The sequence below is a fragment of the Cheilinus undulatus genome, linkage group 24, assembly GCF_018320785.1.
Source record: "Cheilinus undulatus linkage group 24, ASM1832078v1, whole genome shotgun sequence".
NCBI classification, from domain to species: domain Eukaryota; kingdom Metazoa; phylum Chordata; class Actinopteri; order Labriformes; family Labridae; genus Cheilinus; species Cheilinus undulatus.
In genome coordinates, this window is record NC_054888.1 from 26017410 (window position 1) to 26040286 (window position 22877).

At 41.0% G+C, this 22877-nt stretch overlaps 1 long non-coding RNA gene across 1 annotated transcript in view; it reads right to left on the reverse strand.

Moving 5' to 3' along the window:
• LOC121505996 overlaps nt 1-22877 on the reverse strand; it is a 228058-nt gene that overhangs the window by 17718 nt on the left and 187463 nt on the right. The window contains exon 2 of the long non-coding RNA XR_005991596.1: nt 20181-20233. This is a non-coding gene — a long non-coding RNA (uncharacterized LOC121505996). The remainder of the gene's footprint in view (nt 1-20180; nt 20234-22877) is intronic.

Genomic DNA, 22877 nt, shown 5'->3' on the forward strand with positions numbered 1-22877 from the left:
AACATTATGATTCTGAATATGTACAGAAGCACACACCTCTGATGAAGATGAAGAGCCATGGAGATGGAGGCTAACTAATGGCGTGAAAGCCCTGCAGAATAATGGCCTTTTGGGAAACAGCTTTACCTGGTGATTTATTGCATCAGCTCTAAATAAAGGTCTGCAGGATTTTCCAGCGACTTGCCCACTCTGGCATGAAAGAGCACCTCCATCAAACAGTCAGAGGCGAGCTTTTATTATGAATGTAATATGTAGCTGCATAATAAGGAGCTTCTTTCATAGGAATCCCCAGCGTGATGTGATGTAATATATATCGGTGCCTTTTCCCACCACTGCCCTCAGGCGAGGCGTGCAGACTTTGTGAATAGCAAAGCCCCTTCACTTTAAAGTGACAAGACAATATAAATGATGCCCTCTGTGTTTTCAAAGAGGCGGCGATAGCATGGCTAACTTTGATGTGCACTTTTCCTCTCTGGCTATAAAGCAGCAGCAACTTTGTTATCTGCTGCAGTTTTTACTGCCTGTACTTCAAACCATGAGTCATGAAATCATGTAAGGTCCTTATTTCCCCACGGAGACTCTGATGATACCACATGGCCTTGCAGTTATCAACCGCCACAATATCCACAGAGCAGAAGAATTCATTGCCATTGAGACTGCTCACTACAGAGAGAAAAAGGACAAATATTTAAGCAACGCACTTACAGCCAGTTCTTAAACACTCCATAAATATTTACCTCCCGATGAAGCATCCAGGGACTAACCATGAGACGTCCAGCTCGGATCAGCCTCCAGGGGGCCTGCCGTGAAAAATGTCTGAAACAGAGACTGTAGAACGGCACCTGACTGTCATCTTTAAGAGCAACCGCCAAACAGCCAAGTCTGGAGACCTGGCACGTCCCGGACTGTGACGCCCTCGCCATCTTATGAGGTCTTTTACTGGGATAGGCTCTGGACTCCTGCAAAACTTAAGCTGTCAGATTAGTCACATCACTGTCACCTCCAAGAACAAGCCCACGCAACACAGTCAAAAACTCCACCAGTCCTGCTAAATAATCTCCTATATTCAGGATAAATATATCATCTGCTCCTCTCATCATGTCTGGTACTAAACTATTTAAATGATTTAGCATCCTTGGCACCGTTAGACATGAAATAAGACGTTCTACTAATACAGGAAGAGAACGCTTCGGTACAGTTAAAGAACAGCTCTGTTACACTGATCAGGCACATTTTAACAATGTGGACTAGTTTATCTGGAAAGGAGCTATCAATGCTGGAAAGCAGAGAGAGCTTTTAGAACATATGCTCCCATCTAGACAACGTCTCTGTCAGCAAGACCATGCTAAACCACAGACCACATCCATCACAACAGCATGGCTTCACAGGAGGAGAGTCCCGGTCCTGAACTGGAGTCCAGACCTTTCACATTCTTTGCTGTTGTCAAATTATAAACCCCTTTTCTTGAAACAGAGTTACCTTTTTTACCTTGGATGGGCTGAACTAAACCATGTGGAAAGGAATGTTAGGCTTCAAAGCTCGGCCATGTTGTGCACTAATGTTAGGATACCAGAGAATTAAGCAGAACTGAAACGACTCTAGTGGAGAAAAATTACATAATTGTGAAAAGAGAGAAAACAAGATGGGGGAGAAGAGGAAAAAAAAAAGTTAAAAGTGGAAGAAAATAGAAAAAATTGGGCCAAAAAAAATGCAAAAGTGGGATAAAAGTTGCAAAAAGATGTAGCAAAATATAACTATACGGTAGCAAAAAGTTGCATCAATTTGCAAAATGGGAATGAAGTTGCAAAAATGGGATGAAAGCTGCCAAAAGAAGTGGCAAAAAAAATAACCATCATGAGGTAAAAAAGGTAAAACTTATCTAAACTTTGGCAAAATAGGCCAAAAGTGGCAAAAGAGTGGTAAAAATTTGTCCAAGGTGGTAAAAAAGTTGGAAAAACTGGCAAAAACAATGGTTTAGAAGAGTGGAAAACAGCAAAAAAGGGCCTAAAGTGGCAAAAATGGGAAAAAAAAACTAGCCAAACAGTTGCATAACAAAGCAAAAATGGGCCTAAAGTGGCGAAAATGGGAAAAAAAAACTAGCCAAACACTTGCATAAAAAAGCAAAAATGGGCCTAAAGTGGCAAATGGTGTCAAAACAGTTGCAAAAATCATCATTAAGTTTCCAAACAGTGGGAGAAATATGCATTAAGTGGCAAAAAAGTGTCATTGCTTAGTGTGTTTACAGACTGTTGTTAAAGAAGAGCGCATGCTAATGGTAGATGAAACATAAGCCTGCTTTACAGTGCAGTTCTCCTCAGAAGTACCTCACAGATTAATGGGCATCAGACACGCTCGGCGTATTTATCTCCATTGTAAAGACAAAGTGATTTCCACCTGTTTTAGACTCCAGCCTCCTTAAACTAAAAAGAATTTGCCTTAAATAGAAGCCGCGGTGTGGGAAGCCTCCTGCTAATGGCCTTAAAATGGACATAATAAATCAAGCGTGATGTAAACAGCCTCACCTTAGCAAACCAAGCTGGGCCTCCCAGTCACATCAATTGCTAGATGATTAGGTTGCGGTAAACTCAACCTAATCTTCTAGCAGCCGGGCTAACAAGTCGATAATAAGACCTAATAGCAGCGAGGAACTCAGGGTAGAGGCGCTGCAACGAGGCCCGCCCCTGGAGAACTCTTCTGCCCGTGTATTAAGACTTACTTTGGCCCTCCTCATCAGTCAAACCAGACAGCGTCTTGCTATAGCGCTAATCTGCCTGATAGCGGCTAACCTACAGAGAAGTCCAGGCCACACAGGGATCCAGTAAAAAGCAAAGCCAGGAGCTTCAGTGCATTAGTAATGGAGGGAGATTAGACCCCCGTGATAAAGGTTCTTATCATGTGACCTGGCTGGGAACATCAGGGAGAGAGTTCACCTCCTGCACATGAACTTCTCTAATGATTCCCTCCTTGCAGCCATAATTAAAGTCGTTGCCCATTGTCTTGATTCATTAGCTTCCCAACTCTGTTTGCAAACCTTGATCAATTACGTGACCACCTATCTGAGCCCAGCTCTTTAGCTAACGCGCTCACGTAGCCTCGTCGTTGTGTATGTGACAGCTGGGGGAGCGAGCCGGTGTGAAGGAGAGTGAGTGAGTGAGCAGGGGCTGCATTATCATTCCACGCTGTGATTAGAGAAACCTTAATGGACGTCTGAGCAGCGACAACACAAGATGAGACAAGCGTTTAGCACACGTCTAGACTCAGGCGGTTTGTGTGAGTGTGGCCTCGCAGAGATGTGAGCAGCACTTGAATGCTCTCCACTGGGAATATGATTTTACAAGTCTGACACTAATTAATGCGGCGTTTTCGTGATTATTGTCTGTCCTCTTAAAGGGAGCCAAAGGGAGGGAAGGTGGGAAAGGTGTAGAGTAAACAGGAAGCAGCGTAGGAGGTGGTCTCCAAGTTTCATAGCAGGATCTTCACTCAGACAAAAGCAAACAGCTTTACGTGATGACTGGAGGATGAAAACGACGAATACCAGGCAAGGCCGCTCATAAAGGGGGGTCTGCAAAACCATGGTCCACTGACAAGTTCAGCTGTGATAATTTTACCTGAATAATGAGCAAAAACAACCAAAAATGATAAAATATAGACATTAATGCTGTGGTACAAATTATCCCTTTGTCAAAATGATGTAAGGACGTTTCAGATGGTTCTGGGTTTATCAGGGGCCATTCTCTGGGTTTATCAGGGGCCATTCTCTGGGTTTATCAGGGGCCATTCTCTGGGTTTATCAGGGGCCATTCTCTGGGTTTATCAGGGGCCATTCTCTGGGTTTATCAGGGGCCATTCTCTGGGTTTATCAGGGGCCATTCTCTGGGTTTATCAGGGACCATTCTCTGGGTTTATCAGGGGCCATTCTCTGGGTTTATCAGGGTCCATTCTCTGGGTTTATCAGGGTCCACTCTCTGGGTTTATCAGGGGCCATTCTCTGGGTTTATCAGGGACCATTCTCTGGGTTTATCAGGGTCCATTCTCTGGGTTTATCAGGGTCCATTCTCTGGGTTTATCAGGGTCCATTCTCTGGGTTTATCAGGGTCCATTCTCTGGGTTTATCAGGGTCCATTCTCTGGGTTTATCAGGGTCCAGTCTCTGGGTTTATCAGGGTCCATTCTCTGGGTTTATCAGGGTCCATTCTCTGGGTTTATCAGGGTCCATTCTCTGGGTTTATCAGGGTCCATTCTCTGGGTTTATCAGGGTCCATTCTCTGGGTTTATTAGGGTCCATTCTCTGGGTTTATTAGGGTCCATTCTCTGGGTTTATCAGGGTCCATTCTCTGGGTTTATTAGGGCCCATTCTCTGGGTTTATCAGGGTCCATTCTCTGGGTTTTTCAGGGCCAGTTCTCTGGGTTTATCAGGGTCCATTCTCTGGGTTTATCAGGGTCCAGTCTCTGGGTTTATCAGGGTCCATTCTCTGGGTTTATCAGGGTCCATTCTCTGGGTTTATCAGGGTCCATTCTCTGGGTTTATCAGGGTCCATTCTCTGGGTTTATTAGGGCCCATTCTCTGGGTTTATCAGGGTCCATTCTCTGGGTTTATTAGGGCCCATTCTCTGGGTTTATCAGGGTCCATTCTCTGGGTTTTTCAGGGCCAGTTCTCTGGGTTATTAGGGGCCCATTCTCTGGGTTTTTCAGGATCCATTCTCTGGGTTTTTCAGGGTCCATTCTCTGGGTTTATTAGGGCCCATTCTCTGGGTTTATCAGGGTCCATTCTCTGGGTTTTTCAGGGCCAGTTCTCTGGGTTATTAGGGGCCCATTCTCTGGGTTTTTCAGGATCCATTCTCTGGGTTTTTCAGGGTCCATTCTCTGGGTTTTTAGGGTCCATTCTCTGGGTTTTTAGGGTATATTCTCTGGGTTTTTAGGGGCCCATTCTCTGGGTTTTTAGGGGCCCAGCCTTCTGTGTTTTGTAACTATATACAGCCCTGATTACATGATCACATCTCACATATTCAATCATGTTTTTCATTTACTTTTTAATTTCAGTTTCTGAGACCTCCAAACAAGAACAATAATTGCTTTGAAAAGCAGACTTGACATGTTTTTAATCTGAGAATAACAGCCCCCAAAATCATTCCAGTCCTTTTTCTCCTGTGCTGACATGTTATTGTTGCTGCTGTTGTGATTTGACTGTCATCTCTGATTCTAGTCAGAAGTGTTTCATTTAAGTTCTTGTTGGAGGTGTTGGTGTGCGGAGCAGGTGTCTTTCCTATTTTCCACCTGATGCTGTTGTCATTTTTAACCCAGCGCTCATGTTTTAAAGCTTCTTACAGGCCTAGGGCCGTCTGGAAACAAGGAGGCAAAGATGGTGTACCATTTAAGACCTGGTCTAAGAAAGGACATTTCTACTATTTTAAGGATGCATCATAAAGAAACATATGCAACACGCAGGCTGCACTCCAGCTCAGCTACTCCACAGTTTGATATCAGTGCATTAACTGATGCATTCAGACTGTCTCAGAGGGCTGCAGCATTCCATCTAATACAAGCAGACGAATGTGCATTTATTCACTCTCACACCACAAATAGTGTGATGATAATTGTAATGCATGACTTAGTCCCAATGACAGTCATGCCTGTGTCTAATCAGGATGATCATTATGCACAGATTTCAGAATATTCCAAGAATTCCAGGGGAAACCAATAACAAAGAGCTTTAAATCCTACCTATATTTGATGTTGAGCTCACAGAGCATTGGTTCACATACATCTGTCTGTATTTATTAGTCACTGGCTGTCCTTTCACCTGACCTAGCACCAGGTTTGTGTGCTGTATGGATACCAGGATCTCGTCTAATACGCCCCCGTTTGCTTTGTGCACCCTCAAAACAGTGTGGCCTAAATCTCTCTCTACTTCTACATGCCTGCTTCCATCTAAGTGACACAAACACAGGCAGACTGAAGACAGGTTCTTGTGATATAAAGTGAGCTTACGGCATCACATGTTTCATCCAGGGGGGTTAAAGCAAGTTTAAATGTGCTCCTGTGAAGTATTTCACTTATTCATCGTTTCCTCTGCACAGCCTTGTAAAAGCACAGCTCAGAATGTAATCCTTTCCAGATACAGACAAAACAAAAACTATTATTTATGTTGGAGTGCCAGGAATGCTCATATGCATGAAGAGCTAGAAAACTGAGGTCCCATTAAGGAGAGAAGTGACTGGGAAAAGGACATACAGCGACTATAAAAGGTATTCATCCTCTTAAATGTTTTACCACTTACTGATGTTTTTAGTCAATCAGGGTCGATATAATTTTTAAAAGGCACTGTAGATGTTTATCCAGCCTGAGGACCGACTAAACAAAAGGTCCATTATTTCATTTGAGCCAGAAAAAAGCTGTATTTTTGCACATTTCAAGGCTCATTTCAGGGTCAACTCCACCTAAGAGGTAAATCTGATCATGCTCAAAACTGCTAAACTGCTGCAGGGGTCCTAAATAATAAAAAAGCCATTAAACAGGTGTGTATAAGTCAAACAGTGTGGCTGGACAGGGCCTCAGATTTGTGTTTTTCATCGTTACTGTCCACTGTTTCCATCTGAGGGTGAAATATGTTGTATTATTGTACATGTCTAGCCTCTATCTAGAGCAGTGTTACTCGACCAAAGAGCCAAACTGTTGAAAAATATCTTTGCAAGAGCCACAATCTAAGAGGTGAAAAGTGGCAAAAACAGCTTGAAGTAGCAATAACAATAAGTAAAAGGCGGCAAAAATGGTCAAAAGGCAACAAAAATGAGTGAAAATGGGCAAAAATGGTGAGGAAAAGGGTCAAAAAGTAGCAAAAATGGGTGAGAAGAGACAATAAAACAGTAACAGTTAGCAAAAAATGGTCCAAATGTAGCAAAAATGTGACAAAAAATGAGTGAAAAGTGACTGAACTGGGCAAAAAGCAGTCAAGACTGGCAGAAATGGGGGAAAAGGAAACAAATGGTATTTAATGGGAAAAGGTAGCCTAAATGGGGAGAATAAAATTGGAAAAGGGCAGAAATGGGATAAAAGTGGTAAAAAAAAATGGGTAAAAAGTTGCAAAAATGGGCAAAAAAGTAGGAAAAAAGTGGTATGTAATGACAAAATGTAGCTTAAATGGGCAAAAAACAGGATAAAAGAGGCAACAACTGAAAAAAGTGGCAAAAATGGTAAAAAAAAAAAAAAAAAGAAGAAAAAAAAGTGGTACCTAATGGCAAAAGGTAGCTTAAATGGATGAAAACTGGCAAAAAATTGTGAAAAAGGCAAAAATGTTTCTGTTTTTTAGGTTTTCTGGAGGAATTATGTCTAAAATTAAGACATAAAAAAGCCAAAAATCATCACAAAAGAGCCACACATCGGGTATCACTGATCAAGGGTAAACTCCTAATAAGGAAATATCTGAAAATAAATTATTCATTGGTGGACAGATGGAGGGGACCTCCATGATGAAAGGTCATTAAAATTGTCCATAAAACTTGAAAAGTGTGGCAAGCCCTCAAATTAGCATGTTTCACCACGTAACAGGAAGTAGTTTCCAGCCAGGCTGTAGCTGCTCCAGTCTGACCATTTAAAGTCCATTTTGTCCCCTTGAAGTTGAAATTTGTTGCATCCTGGCACATTTCTAACGCTGTTGCAGCATAAACTCCGAGCACAGGTTAAATCTAATCCACCTCCAAACTGGAGTGCAGATGGAGGACACTGAAATTCTGAAAAATGATAAAACCTTTTTCACTGTATGACTCCACTACTTTCATTTGAAGCAGAAAAAAAAAAAAGTCTTTTCTTGCCAATTTCCAGGGGCTCACACTAGGATGAACTCCTCCTCAGGGATAAATCCCATCAAGCTCCAAACTGGTGTACGGCTACAGGAGACTAAAATAATACATTCTCATGAAACTTGTGTGTAAAACTCAAAAGGTGTGGCTGTGGAAGTCCAACATTTCCATATGAAGTAGAAACATGCTGAATCCTTAAACTCTTGATAAGGAAAAATCGGAACAAAAAAGAAGTTGGTGGACAGAAAGAGGAGGCCTAATCAAAGACAGGTCATTAAAATAGTCTATAAAACTGGAAAAGTGCGGCTTTGGCAAGCCCTTGAATTTGCAAGTTTCACCATTTAACAGGAAGTAGTTTCCAACCAGGCTGTAGAAGCTCCAATCTGACCACTCTTTCTACTTGAAAACAAAATATGGTGCATTCTTGACCATTTTTAAGAATCTAGGGTAAACTCCTAGTATGTTTGAGGAGACTTAAATAATGAGAAGTCATTAAACTTAACTATGAAACGTAAAGAGAGTGACTTTAGCAAGCTCTCAGATTTCAAGCTTCACCATTTAATAGGAAGTAGTATAAAACCTGGCCGTAGATGCTCGAATCTGAACATTTAAGTCCACTATTTCCACTTGAAGTTGAAATATGGTGCATTCTTGCACATTTTTAACAATCTAGAGTAAAGTGCTACTAAGTTAGAGGAGACTTAAATGACGATAACTCATTAAACTTGTCTATGAAACGTAAAGAGTGTGGCTTTAGCAAGCCCTCAAATTTGCATGTTTTGCCAATTAACAGGAAGTAGTAGAAAACCGTGCAGCTAGAGACCGAAATGATGAAAAGTTATAACTTCTGGTTAAACCTTAAAGAGTGGCTGTGGCAACAAGGAAGTCATTTCCATTGTTTCTTCTCTATCTTGACTGGTGCATCTCTGGGTTAAACCTTATCACAGCGACTATAGACGGAACAGTAACACAGGTCAGGATATGAAAATATGTTTTCATCTCAAGGATTGGGCATGAGCATGTTCCCCTACATGAAGCAGCTTATCGAAATCCAGTCATGCTGAAGCTTGAACGCTCCCAGGGGTAAACCCAGGGAGTTACATTATGAACAAACACTCCATATTGACTGTAGCTGAGGATTAACATAAAGACCCAGACAGACATGACAAAAGGGGCAACGGAAGCACAGAAACACAAACAGAAGATAAGGCCGGAGAGAGATAATGTACCAACAAAAGATAGCCGGCAGAGCGGACACATCATACATATTAAAGGGGAAACATCCAGGGAGACGCACGCTTCCCCTTCATTCTCATGCATTATAAGTTCAATTCTTGTATTTGCAAAACAGTTTAGAGGTGATTTCATACAGTTTAAGCATCCCACTTTCCCTTGGCCAGAGCTTTATCTTCATTTTAGCTGAATAGCTCCCTAACCTACGCGTTTGGCCTGAGACACTGGCTCCCGGCCAATCCTCCGCCTGCATGCACACAGGGGCAAACCAAGGGTGCTGACTCACTCCTCCAATTTCCAGTTAATGTTGATTGGCAAAGCTCCCAACAACAGGCAGGGAAAATGGTCACATGGTCAAAAATCCTTTAAAATCGTTCCTGGCAACAAGTTGTTCCTGTGGGATTAAAGCAAAAGCGCTGAAGGCAACCCCTTTGGCATTACTGCAGCTGCTGTACGGAGCACCTCCTATGCAGGGTATAAGGAGCACCAGTGATGAGCAGCACAGGTCCTCGATGCTGGATCAATTCCTCTGGGCTCACTATGAATGCAGAGCAATGAGACTACTCCCACTACACATGCATTTTTACTCCACCCATCATGCAGCGGTGAATTCTTGGACACTCTGTAAAGATGCATTCTTTATCACTTTGCAGGATAAACTCACAGTTCAATAATGCCATGAAACAATCATTCCTACTGCTCCACGCTTGGCTCTGTCAACGGGAAGAGGGACGGACTAAATCAAATCAACGTACATCACATATGAACGCTGATCTCTAAAGAATAAACAAAACATGATGTCAGCAAATGGAGTAAAGTGAAGAGACACCTTAGCCAATAGAACCTCTAGGGGTCTCTATTTCACTTAAATCTCAGTGGATACCCGTTTTTAGAGGACGCTGATTTTCATTAAGATCTTTGATCAAGAGCAACTAACGGCAGATGAAGAACAGCCGATAAGGCCAACATCAGACCCAGAACTGTCAGCCTCTAAGCACTGACGTTGGACCAGAAGGTCGGGCTCACAGTCTCTGTTACAGCTTATCCCACAGGTGGTCCATGGGGGTTGGGGTCAGGGTGAACCAGTCAAGATCTTAGACTCTTTAATTCATGGCCCTTCTTTGCTCTAGGGTACAGCCATGCTGGAAGAGGAAGGGGCCGTACCCAAACTGTTGCTGAGCAGTGTTACTCAACGCGTGGCTCTGGAGCCACTCGAGCTCTTTTATGTCTTAATTTGAAACTTTATTCCCCCAGAAAACCTTAAAAATGGAAACTTTGACCAGAAATGATCCACTGTAAGTCACATAATCAGTTTGTTTCCTACACTTTAGGCTTATTTTACTCTTTGTCTGTGTATTTCCATTACGCTTATTTCCAATTTTTTTGCCCCTTTTTTCTTTTTTGCTACTTTTAATACATTTGTGTTGCTTTTAGCCCCTTTTGCTGCTTCTTTTTGCTACTTTTCCCCATTTTTGCCACATACATCCTCCTTTTTGCAATTTGCAATTTTATTTCTTCTTTTTGCCGCCTGTAGCTTCCATCTCACTCATTTTTGCCAATTCTGCCTATTTTTGCCCCTTTTTCCCCTCTTTTTGCCTGTTTTTGCCACATTTTTGACGATTTTGCTTATCTTTGCGTCTTCTCGCTCATTTTTACCACTTTTTTGCCCTTTTTGCCAAATTTTGCCACTTTTTTCCCACTTTTTAGACCATTTTGACCATTTTTGCCTATCTTTGCATCTTATCGCTTATTTTTGCCACTTTGTTGCCCTTTTTGCCTGTTTTTGCCACTTTTTTCCCCTCTTTTTGCTTATTTTTGCCTCTTTTTACCCATTTTTGCATCTTTTTGCCTGTTTTTGCCAATTTTTTTCGCTGCTGTTTACCTTTTTTGCCACTTTGTTGCCTCTTCTTGCCTGTTTTTGCCACTTCTTTTCCACCCTCTTTTGGCTCATTTTATCCACTTTTTTGACCGTTTTGGCCAGTTTTTCCTCTTTTTTTGACCATTTTTGCCACTTTTTTGCCTGTTTTTGCCAATTTTTGGCACTTTTTGCCTCTATTTGCCCACTTTTGCCACTTTTTTGCCCCTTTTCAATCATTTTTGCCATGTTGAAATTATTTTTGTTGCCATTTTAACCCTTTATTGCCATTTTTATTACCACTTAGTTTCCGGCTATTGCAAAGATAATATTTAAGAGTTTGGATCTTTGGTTGAGCAGGGTTGCACAAAATCAGGGTGCAATCCAAGCCAAGAACCAGGAGCTTGGATTAAGTTTCCTCGACTCATGGCAAGCACCGAGCGTACGGTGTAAAAATGACGACTGCATCAGGACGAAAACTGGCGTTGCACTGGGCGGACAACAGGGCCTGAAACCAGGAACACTTGGAGGGATTTTCTCCAAACTCTGTGTAAAAGAGGGGACTGTTCAACTTTTCAGAGAAAGAGAATTAATATTTCTGGTTAATAAGAGTTCATGAGACACAAAGACTTGGCAGCATCTATCAATTTATCATAGATAATTAACTCAAAGCTCTTTGCAACAGACTCCTACTGGAAACTAATTGACTTGATTCCCCTGGCTGATACTTGTTACCAAACTTCATTATCTTACTCATTAATTTTACAAATCAAATTTAAAGCAAACACTGCTCACTTATTCATATTCTGGAACCTTTTCAGTAAACAGCTTTATGTGTGGAAACAGGAAATGAAAGGACGGACAGCTGTGAAATAAGAGGATGCACGGATTTAAATCAAGGAATCAGACCTTTAAAAAATGCAAATATTATGCAACACTGCCAACTGAGGATAACCAATATGCGTCAGTATGCAAAAATATCTTGTTTGCTTGGTTTAACAGCTTTCCCTTGCAATATATTGCAAAGCTCAAGGTTGGCTTATTTCTCCTCCTTTCTCCAGCACACAAGGTTCCTCAGGGAAACAGAAGTGGTCGTGTCTTTATGCTACCAGGAAGAAACACATTTATAAAGTATGAATTTAGGAGTGTCAGCGCCTGAGGACGAGTCCACTCTGTAGTGTGAAGGCTTCTTTGCCAGGCGGCAGCAGGGCGAACAGACTATTGCTGGGGCGGGTACACCATAATGGAAATCCCCGCAGCCAGACAGCTGCCATGTTGGATCCACTCGAGCCAAACACAAAGACAGACTCTGGCTTTCAGTCCCTACTGTGGTTTTTGGACAGCTCGATAAACACCCACAAAGCCTTTTGTCGTAGCCCCCTGAAACCCCGGAGCAGATTTTCAAGCTTTTCTGCAATCACAATCTCCACACGGCTTCTGAGAAACATATTTACCCAAAAGATAGGAGAGAGAGCGCTGCTGTCGTTTTTCTGATTATTAGACGTGATGACAAAGCTCCAGATGTGGCGTGATTATGTCTGCGAGATCTGATCATTTCCTCTGACCTCATCTCCAGCATTTGGAGATGAAATACCAAACATGGAGGGGAATGTGTATTAATCTGGCAGCACAGTAAATGAGATACTCGCAGCACCAGTTAGCTCATTACAGGCTGAACTAGTCACCTGAAATTACAGCTAATCTATGCTATGGGTATCTTTACACAAATGAAACCCATGATTATGAGTCAAAAAGACATTGTCTAACTCACGCTTATTTGCAGTGCAGATCAAACAGCATCTCAGTTCATCAGTGCTGGCCTGTTCTTAGTCGAGCTATTATGAAATGATTAAGAGAAACTTAACCTCCTGTCTATGTAAGTTACTATTATAGTAAAAAGTACCTGACATAAAGACTGGAACCAACAGTGGCGTTTGGGTGGAGCAGCATGACCCTCTGCAAAGCTCTGCCCTCATTGGTTAGTGATCCTTCTCAATAAAAACAACTAAAAAAGAGAAAAAAAAAAAAAAAAAACTTCACTCCATTCATCTCTGCAAAACTGCTCAAGCATCATGCTGCTGAGAAGCATCCCCACAGCATGATGCTGCCACCACCGTGCTCCACAGTGGGGACGGTGTGTTTGTGGTGGACTTTCCTCCTCTTGACCATGGAGTCTCCCACAGTCCTTCTGCTGAACTCTAGTCCAGATTGAATCTGAGTTTTCTTAAACTTTAAGCCATTTGCCCAAGTTTTAAACCGTTTGGATAGTTTTTGCAAAGTTGTTTTAATTTGTGCAGCTTTTCTCTCATGTTTGCCACATTTTTGCCATGTTTAACCATTTATATTTAAACCATTTTTTGCCAGTATTCAGCCACTGTTGTCACTTTTAGCTCCTGTTTTGCAACATCTAATTTGTGCCACTTTTTACCCACGAAATTGAATGTTTTTTGTTTGTTTGTTTGTTTGTTTTACCCATTTTGGTCACTTTGTTTTTCCATTTATGCCATGTTTTACCAGTGTTTAACTGATCTGTACCACTTTTTGCCCATCTTTTGCCACTTTTATCTTTCTTTTTTTCTGCTTTTCACCCATACTTGCTGCTTTTTTTGTCACTTTTTGACCAGTTTGTGCCACTTCATGCACTTTGTTGCCCCTTTTGACCTATTTTTGCCTCTATTCACCCATTTATGCCACAAAAAAGCTCCATCCTCATCCTCTTGAAAAACCCAGAGATGGACCTCCCCAGGTGGGATTTACTGATGATATCAGTGTGTGTGTGTGTGTTGGATCAGTAGCATTGGTGCTAGCATCCTGGCTAACAGTTACCTCATTAAGACTATTATTGGGTTGAAGTTATTCATTCATGCTATTTTTAACCAAGTTAACCAATTTTCTACCCATTCTGCCACTTCTTTTGACAGCTTAAAACTTTTTTTGGCCACAATTAACCCATTTTTACAACCTTTTTGCCACTTTTCACACAATGTTGCTGTTGTTTTGCCATTTCTTCCCATGACTTTTAACCCCTTTTTAGCATTTTAACCCTTTTTTCCACTTTTCTGCCACTTGTGATCTAATTTGCCACCTTTTTGCCAATTTGTGCCCACTTTAGCCCTTGTTTGACCACTTTCAACCCAATTTCCCTTTTTAAAATCACTTTCAACCCATTTTCACCACCTGTTTGCAACATTAAATCCTTTTAGGCCACTTGTAACCCATTTTTTCCACTATTTGAACACTTTCAACAAGTTTTTACCCGTTTTAACCCATTGTTTGGCCACTTTCTTACCCATTTTCACCCATTTCTGACTTTATTTTGCCATCTCCATGATCCCTCAGTGGGCTGGGCCCCAGAAAGCTCTCCCCTTTATCCCCCCTTATAGGCCACCTTGAATGTAACATTATTTAAAATTTCTGTTTTGCATAGATTTAAATTTGATGCCATGAGATTTTGGCTTAACCTTAGGTGTGCCTTGGGCGAAACAAGTTTGAAAACCACCGCCATAGACACTGTAACGTGGGTATAAATGAGTTGGTTCAGTTATTATTAGATGGCCTTTTTCTGCCTTTTAGACAGAATATTTGCAGTTACCTTCAGTATCTCCTCCTCTTCCACCTCTTGTATGACCTGGTGCACCACAGAGCTCAGTTCTAGGTCCACTTTTATTTCCTGTCATCATGCCGTCAATAGATTAAAACCTTTACTCCCATTACTTTGCAGATGACACCCAGATTTACCTTTTATTTGTTATAAAGTAAAACTCTGCAGAAGTTGTACATGCACTGATCTCCTGACTGGTCTATCAAGCTACTTTAACTCTCTTCTGTCCCACTGGTCCAGAACACAGCGAGGCTTTTAGCTGGTTGTCAAAGACATCAGATCACATCTATCCTTGCTTTCACGCTGTCACTTAAAGAATCGATTTGTAGATTCTGAGAACATTTTAAGCCTGTATGGGTCTGGCTCCAAGTTTCTGAAAAGCTGACCCCTAAGGAGCCGACACATGGCCCTAAATCTTGGGGCAGCCGGTATCCTGGTTGTTCCAAAGTCGAGACTTAAACCTGAAGATCAGGCATCTGCTGTCAGAGCCCCCTGACTAAGGAACTTCCTTTTATTGCTATACTCTTCCAGGGTTTATGGAGCTGCCTTCTAGAGGCCTTTATCTTATTTAATTTTTTCTTCAAAAGCTTAAATGTTCAGGACAAACGTTGCCGCTTGAGCATCCCTCCATGGCTGAATGAGTCCGGGTGTCACTGCCTCAAGATAGCAACGCATCAACAGTGCGCCTGATCACACCTCATTTAAAGCAACACGCCCTTGCTTGCTAAGCTAGGCGCAGAGACAGTTGGACAATGTGGGCACGTAGCATAAAAATACCGACTGCATTGGAGGAAAATAGCGATGACGCTAGCACTCCACCATGAGATTCCAGGCCTTTAATCTGTCTTTTCAATCACACCAACTATCTCATATTTTCTTTAACTGGATCAAAGCATACATGACATGTAGATGTGGTTAAAGGTCATTACATAAACTCAGCTTGACATGAAAACATGGTGTGCAGCTCTGATACTGGTCTCTGATTGGCAGGCAGTGACAGCTTCTCTGACTCATATGAAGTAAACCTGTGAGTGGAGGCAGAACGTGTGAAATTCAAATGCTGCAAACCTGGCAAAAACCAAAGCATTGACATGGTAGCTTAAGGGGAAGTGTCAATCACGATCACGTCGAGTGATGCTAGTGCTAAAAGTAACATGGAGCTGCTTGGAGAAGCACATGTATGCATCACAAGGATGGAGTACATGTGAAGTGGTAGCAGGTGTAGAGTAGAGAGACGTCACATACTCTCTCTGTATACATTACATCAGTGGTTTTCAAACTTTATTCGCCCAAGGCACACCTAAGGTTCAGCCAAAATCTCAAAGCACACCAAATTTAAATCAATACGAAATAGAATTTTTAAATAATGTTATAGTCTGTTATAGTATGAGCTTTCTGGGGCCAGGCCAACTGGGGGATCATGGAGATGGCAAAATGTGGCAAAAATGGGTTAAATGTGCTGAAAAAACATGGCAAAATTGGTAAAAGTGGCCAACCAATGTGTTGGAATTGGCAAAAACTTGTTAAAAGTGCCAAAATAGTGGCAAAAATGGATCAAACGTGTAAAAAGGTGATAAAAAATGGGATGAAAGTGATAAGAAAAAAGGCAAAAGTGGCAGAAAAGTGGCAAAAAGGGTTGAAGTTACTACAATGTGGTAAAAAGGGGTTAAAAGTGATGGGGAAAATGGCAAAAAAATGGCCAAACAATAGCAAAGTTGTGCAAAAAGTGGCAAAAAGGGGCAAAAATGGGTTAAAGGTGGCAAAAAGGTAGCAAAAAGGCTGCAGAAAGGTAGCAAAAATAGGTTAAGTGTGGCAAAAAGTTCCAAAAAAGTGGCAAAAATGGGTCAAAAGCATTTTTAAAAAAGTGGCAAAAATTGGTTAAATGTGGTCAAAATTGGCAAAAAAGTGGCAAAAATGGGTTAAATGGGTCAAAAGTAGAAATAAGAAGTGTCAAAAATAGTTAGAAACATTGTTCAACTTGGTTAAAAATAGCCCAAATTAATAGCTTAACCACTTATTTCTACCTAATAAAAGCTTGCCATGCTTTTCATTTCTTAATGAGGTAACTGTTAGCCAGGATGCTAGCACCAATGCTACTGATCCAACACACACACACTGATATCATCTATAAATCCCAACTGGAGAGGTCCATCTCTGGGGGTTTTCAGGGGTCCAGATCTGTGGGCAGGCCTGGTTACAGTTATTGCCAACGGTATAAATTCCCACGGCCCACCTGGACTTGCCTTAAGGCACACCGTCTGAGAACCGCGGTCTCAGAGGTAAAGAACGGCAGAGCTTTACCAATCTGAGAAAAACGGAGTCTAAAAATGTGGAACAGTTTCACACTAATACTCCTCAACCTAAAACTGCAAAGATGTTGAATCTCCCTCCATCTAGAGTCCATAATGTCATCAGAATATCCAGAGAATCTGGAGAAATCTCTGTGAGCGTGGGACAAGGCTGAAGGGGCCCTCAGGGGCCACTCATTAAAAACGGGCATGATTCTGGACTGAAATCACTGCATGGGCTCAGGAACATTCCAGAAATCATGGACCAGAAATGCCACCGTCTTCTCTGGACCGCAGCTCCTGTACATGCAACATGGAAAACTGTTCTGTGGTCAGAGGAAACATGGAAAACTGTTCTGTGGTCAGAGGAAACATGGAAAACTGTTCTGTGGTCAGAGGAAACCACAGCCGCCGTGTCCTGTGGACTAAGGAGGAGAGGGAGCATCCAGCTTGTTCTGCTGGCTCAGGTCTAAAGCCTGCATCTCTGATGGTATGGGGTTGCATTAGTGCCTATGGCGTGGGCAGCTCTAACATCTGGAAAGTAGAGAGAGCTTTTAGAGCACTGATCATCAACTGGCAGCCCGGGGGCCAAATCAGACCCCCCAAAGCTTCCTGTCCGGCCCCTGAAAGATCATTAAATTCAAAAAAGGTGGATAAGAAGATGTCGTGGTTTAAAGAGTATCCTCTGGCTTTAAACGTCTGCAGCTGTTAAATCCATCCCACAAACAATTAACATTGAAATAGTTTTAGAATGACCAACATTTGATCTATTTTTTACTGAAATATACTGTCTTAATTAGTATATATTTGAAAAAGGGTTAAGGTTGGCAGAAGTGCTGCAAAAAGCAGTAAAAAGGGGTTAAAGAGTGGCAAAAATGGGTGATAAGTGGCAAAATGGGTTGTGGAGTGGCACAAAGGGACAAAAAATGGCAGAAAAAGTTGTGGAAAGAAAAAAAAAAGGTAAAACAGGAGAAAAAGGGGGCAAAAGGTACCCAAAATTGGTTACAAATGACAAAAAACAGTGCAAAAAAGTAATGAATTTGGGTTGAAAAAGTGGCAGAAATAGAAGAAAAGTGGCAAAAATTGATAAAAGAGTGGCACAAAGGAATTAAAACATGCAGAAAAAGTGGTTCAAATTAGGTTGAAGTCTTTCAAAAATTGGGTTAAAGAGGCAAAAAGGGGCAAAAAGTATCAAGAATGGGTTAAAGGGGGAAAAATTGGTTTTAAAGTTGCAAAAATTGTTGAAAAATGTAATAAAAGGGTTTAAAAAGTGGCAAAAAAGAATAAAAGGGTGTCACAAAGGAGATAAAACATGCAGGAAAAGTGGTACAAAAGGGGTTAAAATCATGCAAAAATTGGGCTAAAGAGGCAGAGAGTATCAAAAAAGGGCTTAAAAGTGACAAAATGTGTTAATATTGGTGCTAAGTGACGATTGTGGAGGCCCATTCTCTTAGATTTTCATGGGCCCAGCCAATCCTGTTGTCAGGCCTGCTGCATTCTAGATAACAGGGATAGATCTCACTATTAATGACTAAAAATGTCCTGTGTTTTAAAAGAAAATACAAATACTACTACAATAATATTTCAATCACACCAAAATATTTAGACAACGTCTGTCAGCAGCACCACACTAAACCACATACCACATCATCACAACAGCATGGCTTCACAGGAAGAGTCCGGGTTTCACCAGCAGGAAACACTCGGAGCATCAGAAAAGGACAAATCTGGAAAGGAAGACCCAGGACTGCATCCCAGCTTTTTTGGAATAGAGGTTGTAGTTAAATGTACACTTTTATGTTACTTAGAAAAGAAATCCAAACTTAATAAACGCATGTGATTCTATCAGTAGAGATAACTGAGTCTGTAACGCAGCAGTCAAAATGACCTCTCCCTGTCCTCTAGATGTGAAGTCCTGGTCCCTCTGGTGTTTTCAGGGCCTTGTTTTTGTGTTTTCTTTGCCATGACTGTCAGCAAAGCAACCGTGAGGCACTGCTGGCTGCGGAGGCTTATTTCCATATCACAGCTCTGAAGCGGTGGCGCTGGTGGAGAGCTTTTCCTATTTTTATATCCAGGGATTTTATAGCCCCATGAGGCTGTTTAATCAGAGTTAACTCTGTCTGGAACTGAATTACAGGGCAGTCCTTCTCCACACAGACACAGGCACATACTGTACACACGCACACGCCACGGCGGCCCCTCCGCCGCCACCACCCAGCCCATAAACGCACGCACGCTCTTCCACGGAGGGCCATAAAGCGCCGCCGCTCTCCTCCGTGCTCTCACTCTGGACAGAGTGATAGAGGGTGGTGCAGAGAGTGATCAATATGTTTGTGCTATAAATAGCCGCTAGCGCAGTGTGGTGCTAAGGAGGAGGGATGCAGGGGTAATATATTTGATGAGGGGGGAACCCGCCGGTGCTCAGCATTCACAAACGCTGATCCAGCCATGGCACTATTACAGCTGTGTGCTACCTGGCCGAGGCTTTCCAATGCATTTGAAATAAAGCTGCACCGCACGGTACGAAACAGGATGTCACTTACATGGAGGAGGGATGGGGGGATATTTTAGTGAGAAAAGATTGTTACAGGGAAAGACTTGAAACATCAAACACCATGAATAGCAATGAGAGAGACTACAGCTCTGAGCTGTAGTGAAATATCAAACAGGTTAGCCTTGTGTAGCTAATGCTACCCCAGTCTGGAGGGCTGGATCTGAATCTAGAGTGGTGCCGTGAGCTAAATGCTTACATCAGCATGCTAACACACTCATTGAAGACAAGGTTAAAACATGCTGATGGTTGCAGAACCGCATTAAGGGCTGGGGAGGAGGACTCTTTCCAGCATGTTCTCCATTATACCTCACCTAACCCTGATTTCAGCGTCTATTTTCTGTTAAAGTCGGGTTTGATGTCTTTTTTTCTGGAACAAATCTGAGCTGAAATATTATTTTCTTTTCTTCTTTTGCTCAGGAAACCCTGGAAACCAGTAAAACAAAAACTATGTGGCGTGCATCCATGTACGTGCTCGGTGTAGGTCACCTTTGACAAAGAGGCTGAGAACAGAAAACTACACTTACTGACTCTTCATGTACTTTTGATTCTCTGTGGGCCTGAACAGTCCATGGACATCTATTTAGCATCTCGTGTTCATTAAAAAATCTTGACCAGCGTGATTTTTTTAACTCTAACTTTATCATCCTGCAGGAAAACAGCCCTCCTGAGAGTTTTATTTCTTAAATATCCTGCCCTTACACATTTATTTATCACTTATTTTACTTATGATAAGTGCAAATGATCTGTCTTTCAATAAGATCTGAATTTTGAATTTTAATTATTTATATTTTGCTTTTTTTTTTTTTTTTTTTTTTTTTTTGCAGTATGAATACAGCATGCAGAACAGCACTTACCTGTTGTGTGGAGCTGAAGTTAAAGGGATCCACTCGCACCAACACAAAAGAACCTGAAAACAAACAGAGCAGAGAAATTTCAGACTTAAAACTAATCGGCTAAAATAATAAATAAATAAATAAAAATATTAATTAATTAATTAATTAATTAATTAATTAATTAATTAATTAATTAATAATGATAAATAAATTAAAAGTCATGGTGCTACAACTACTACTACAAATAATAACAAAAAAAAATTATAATAATTAAAAATAATAAAAATGAAATTAAAAACAATAATTAAAAATAATAATAAAATAAAAATAACAATAACAATAGCAATAATAACAATAATAATAATAATAATAATAATAATAAAACTACACTGAACAATGAATTATTTTCAAAATATTACATGCAAAGTATTTTTTTTGTGATGAATTAGTACATTAATATTTCTTTTTAATTTCATCGAGCTACCTTTCCTCACCTACAACTGACATGACTATTAATATCAAAAATTCATTAATTTAAAAAATATTTTTACCCTTTGAAAGCCAGTTTTGTCATGATGCCATCATGTTTTTCAATGAAAAAAAAAAAAAAAAAAAAAAAAAGAAAAATGAAAAAAAGAAAAAAAAAGAAAAAGAAAATCAACATAGTACATGCAAAGTATTTTTGTGTTGAATTATTACAGCCTGGGATTTGTCAGTGGTTAACAGCAACAATGATTTTTAAAGCATTTTTTGTGCATCGTCAAACTGTGTCTCTTAAGCTGCTAAGAGTCAAAAATGTGCTTTTTCTTTGGTAGTTTGCAATTTTATACATGAATTTTTTATTCAAATTTCATTGGGCTAACTTTTCTCACCTACAACTGATCTATCAAATATATACATTATTTTTCTTTTTTTTTATATATATACATTTTGACCCTTTGAATGCCAGCTTTTTTTATGTTTTTGTCATGATGTCACCATGTTTATCAAGGAAAAAGTAAAAATGTTCAATATACTACATGTAAAGTATTTATTGTGTGTTGACCTATTACAGCCTGATATGTCAGCGATCAGCAGAAACACTGATTTTTTTTTTGGTAATTATTTTTGGCATGATTAGCATGTTTTTCCTCCATATGCCAAATATGGTCAAAATGGCGCCATCTGATGGAGAATAGTAAAAAAGATCGGTTTCAAGACAAAAGCCTGGACGGACACCCAGACAGAATAAAATGCATGTCTTATGCTCAGATCAGAAATGTCGGTCTGAATGGGTTTCAGTGGGGCATTTTTGGTTCTTAACAGCCTGAGTGTAACTTTTGCTCGTAAACTGTTTATTTTAGACTTCCTGTAGGAGCTGAGCTGGAAATAATATCAAATAAAAATATACAATATTTGCAAATGTCACATGTAAACATGAACACAGCCAGAACTATTAAAACATGAAGAATAAAACGTGCACAACCATTCTGAATGCTCTGAGATGGTTCATCTTAACCAACATGTCTGATCAGATCACAGATTTATACATTGACAAACTAGTTTTCTGCATTTATAGAGTAAAAAACGAGGCCTGTTGGATCATGTCATCTGTACAGTCTCCAGCTGTCAGTGCCTCTCCATACCCTTGTTGTGGACTGAGCACCTACGTTCCTCGCTCACACCTCATTTGCCAGCGTGGACGGTGTGAAATTACACTGACCTCTTGGCATTTGGAAAATACCAGAGGACGAGGCTGTGGTTGCTCCCTCTATAATTTTCCACTCGTTTTCCAGACGGATCAACATGCCGATATTCACGCGCCGGCCTTATAGCGGTCTGAGGGCTGTAATCAGACTCATGGCATCGATAACCAGAAGACCAGACACCTGATTCAGTTTTCAAGGTGTATATTAACGACATTGATTATGAATAAAGGAGAAAAAGTCCAGAAATGCTGCCATTCAGTCAACCTATTATGCAAATAGGCATCATCTGAACTGTAATCACAACAGACAAGGCCCCTCGGGGAGTGATGACAGATGTCAGCCTTTGATTATAAATGTCAGCTTGGAGGAGAGCGCGGTCCCGGCTGCCCAGCCACGCTCAGGCCTTGATTTTTCATCCAGACACAGGCCAACGTTTATTTTCTCATTAGTGGGGTGTAATCACTGCGTTAAACTGCACTGTCACTGAGTGATATTTCAAGCAGATTTTTGATTGATGGTCCCGGTAATGAAGGTGTTCAAGTGAACCGTCAGACGAGGACGTTTGTAAGAAGAATTAGGGGAATGCGGGGAGGCTTTTAATTAAAGGCAACTCAACTGATCAGAATGATGCATCAGATCTGAAAGAAACGGTTTGAAAGCTCAGAGACACTTTGAGAAGTGGAGCAGCAAATTTTGTTTGCCATGTTTTGATCTGAAAGATTACCGAGTCAGATCTTCAGACTTTTCAAGACAAGTTTAAATGAGTGTCTAATAGAGAGAGATGTTGAGGGTGTACCACGGAGCTACAGTAGAGGGAACGCCTGGTCCAACGAGCCTGAAGGGAGAGTTTTTAATGTCATGGCTGGCTCACTTTTAATCATGCTCCATCAGCGCAGTCAAATATTCTAAACTCATAATCTGGACTAATATCTTTGCAGATGATGCCACGCAGCAGCAGAGGACTCCCGGTGTGACATAACGCTCATGTACGGTCGGTTTGGGTTAGTTCAGTCCAGTTCGTCCAGTTTTG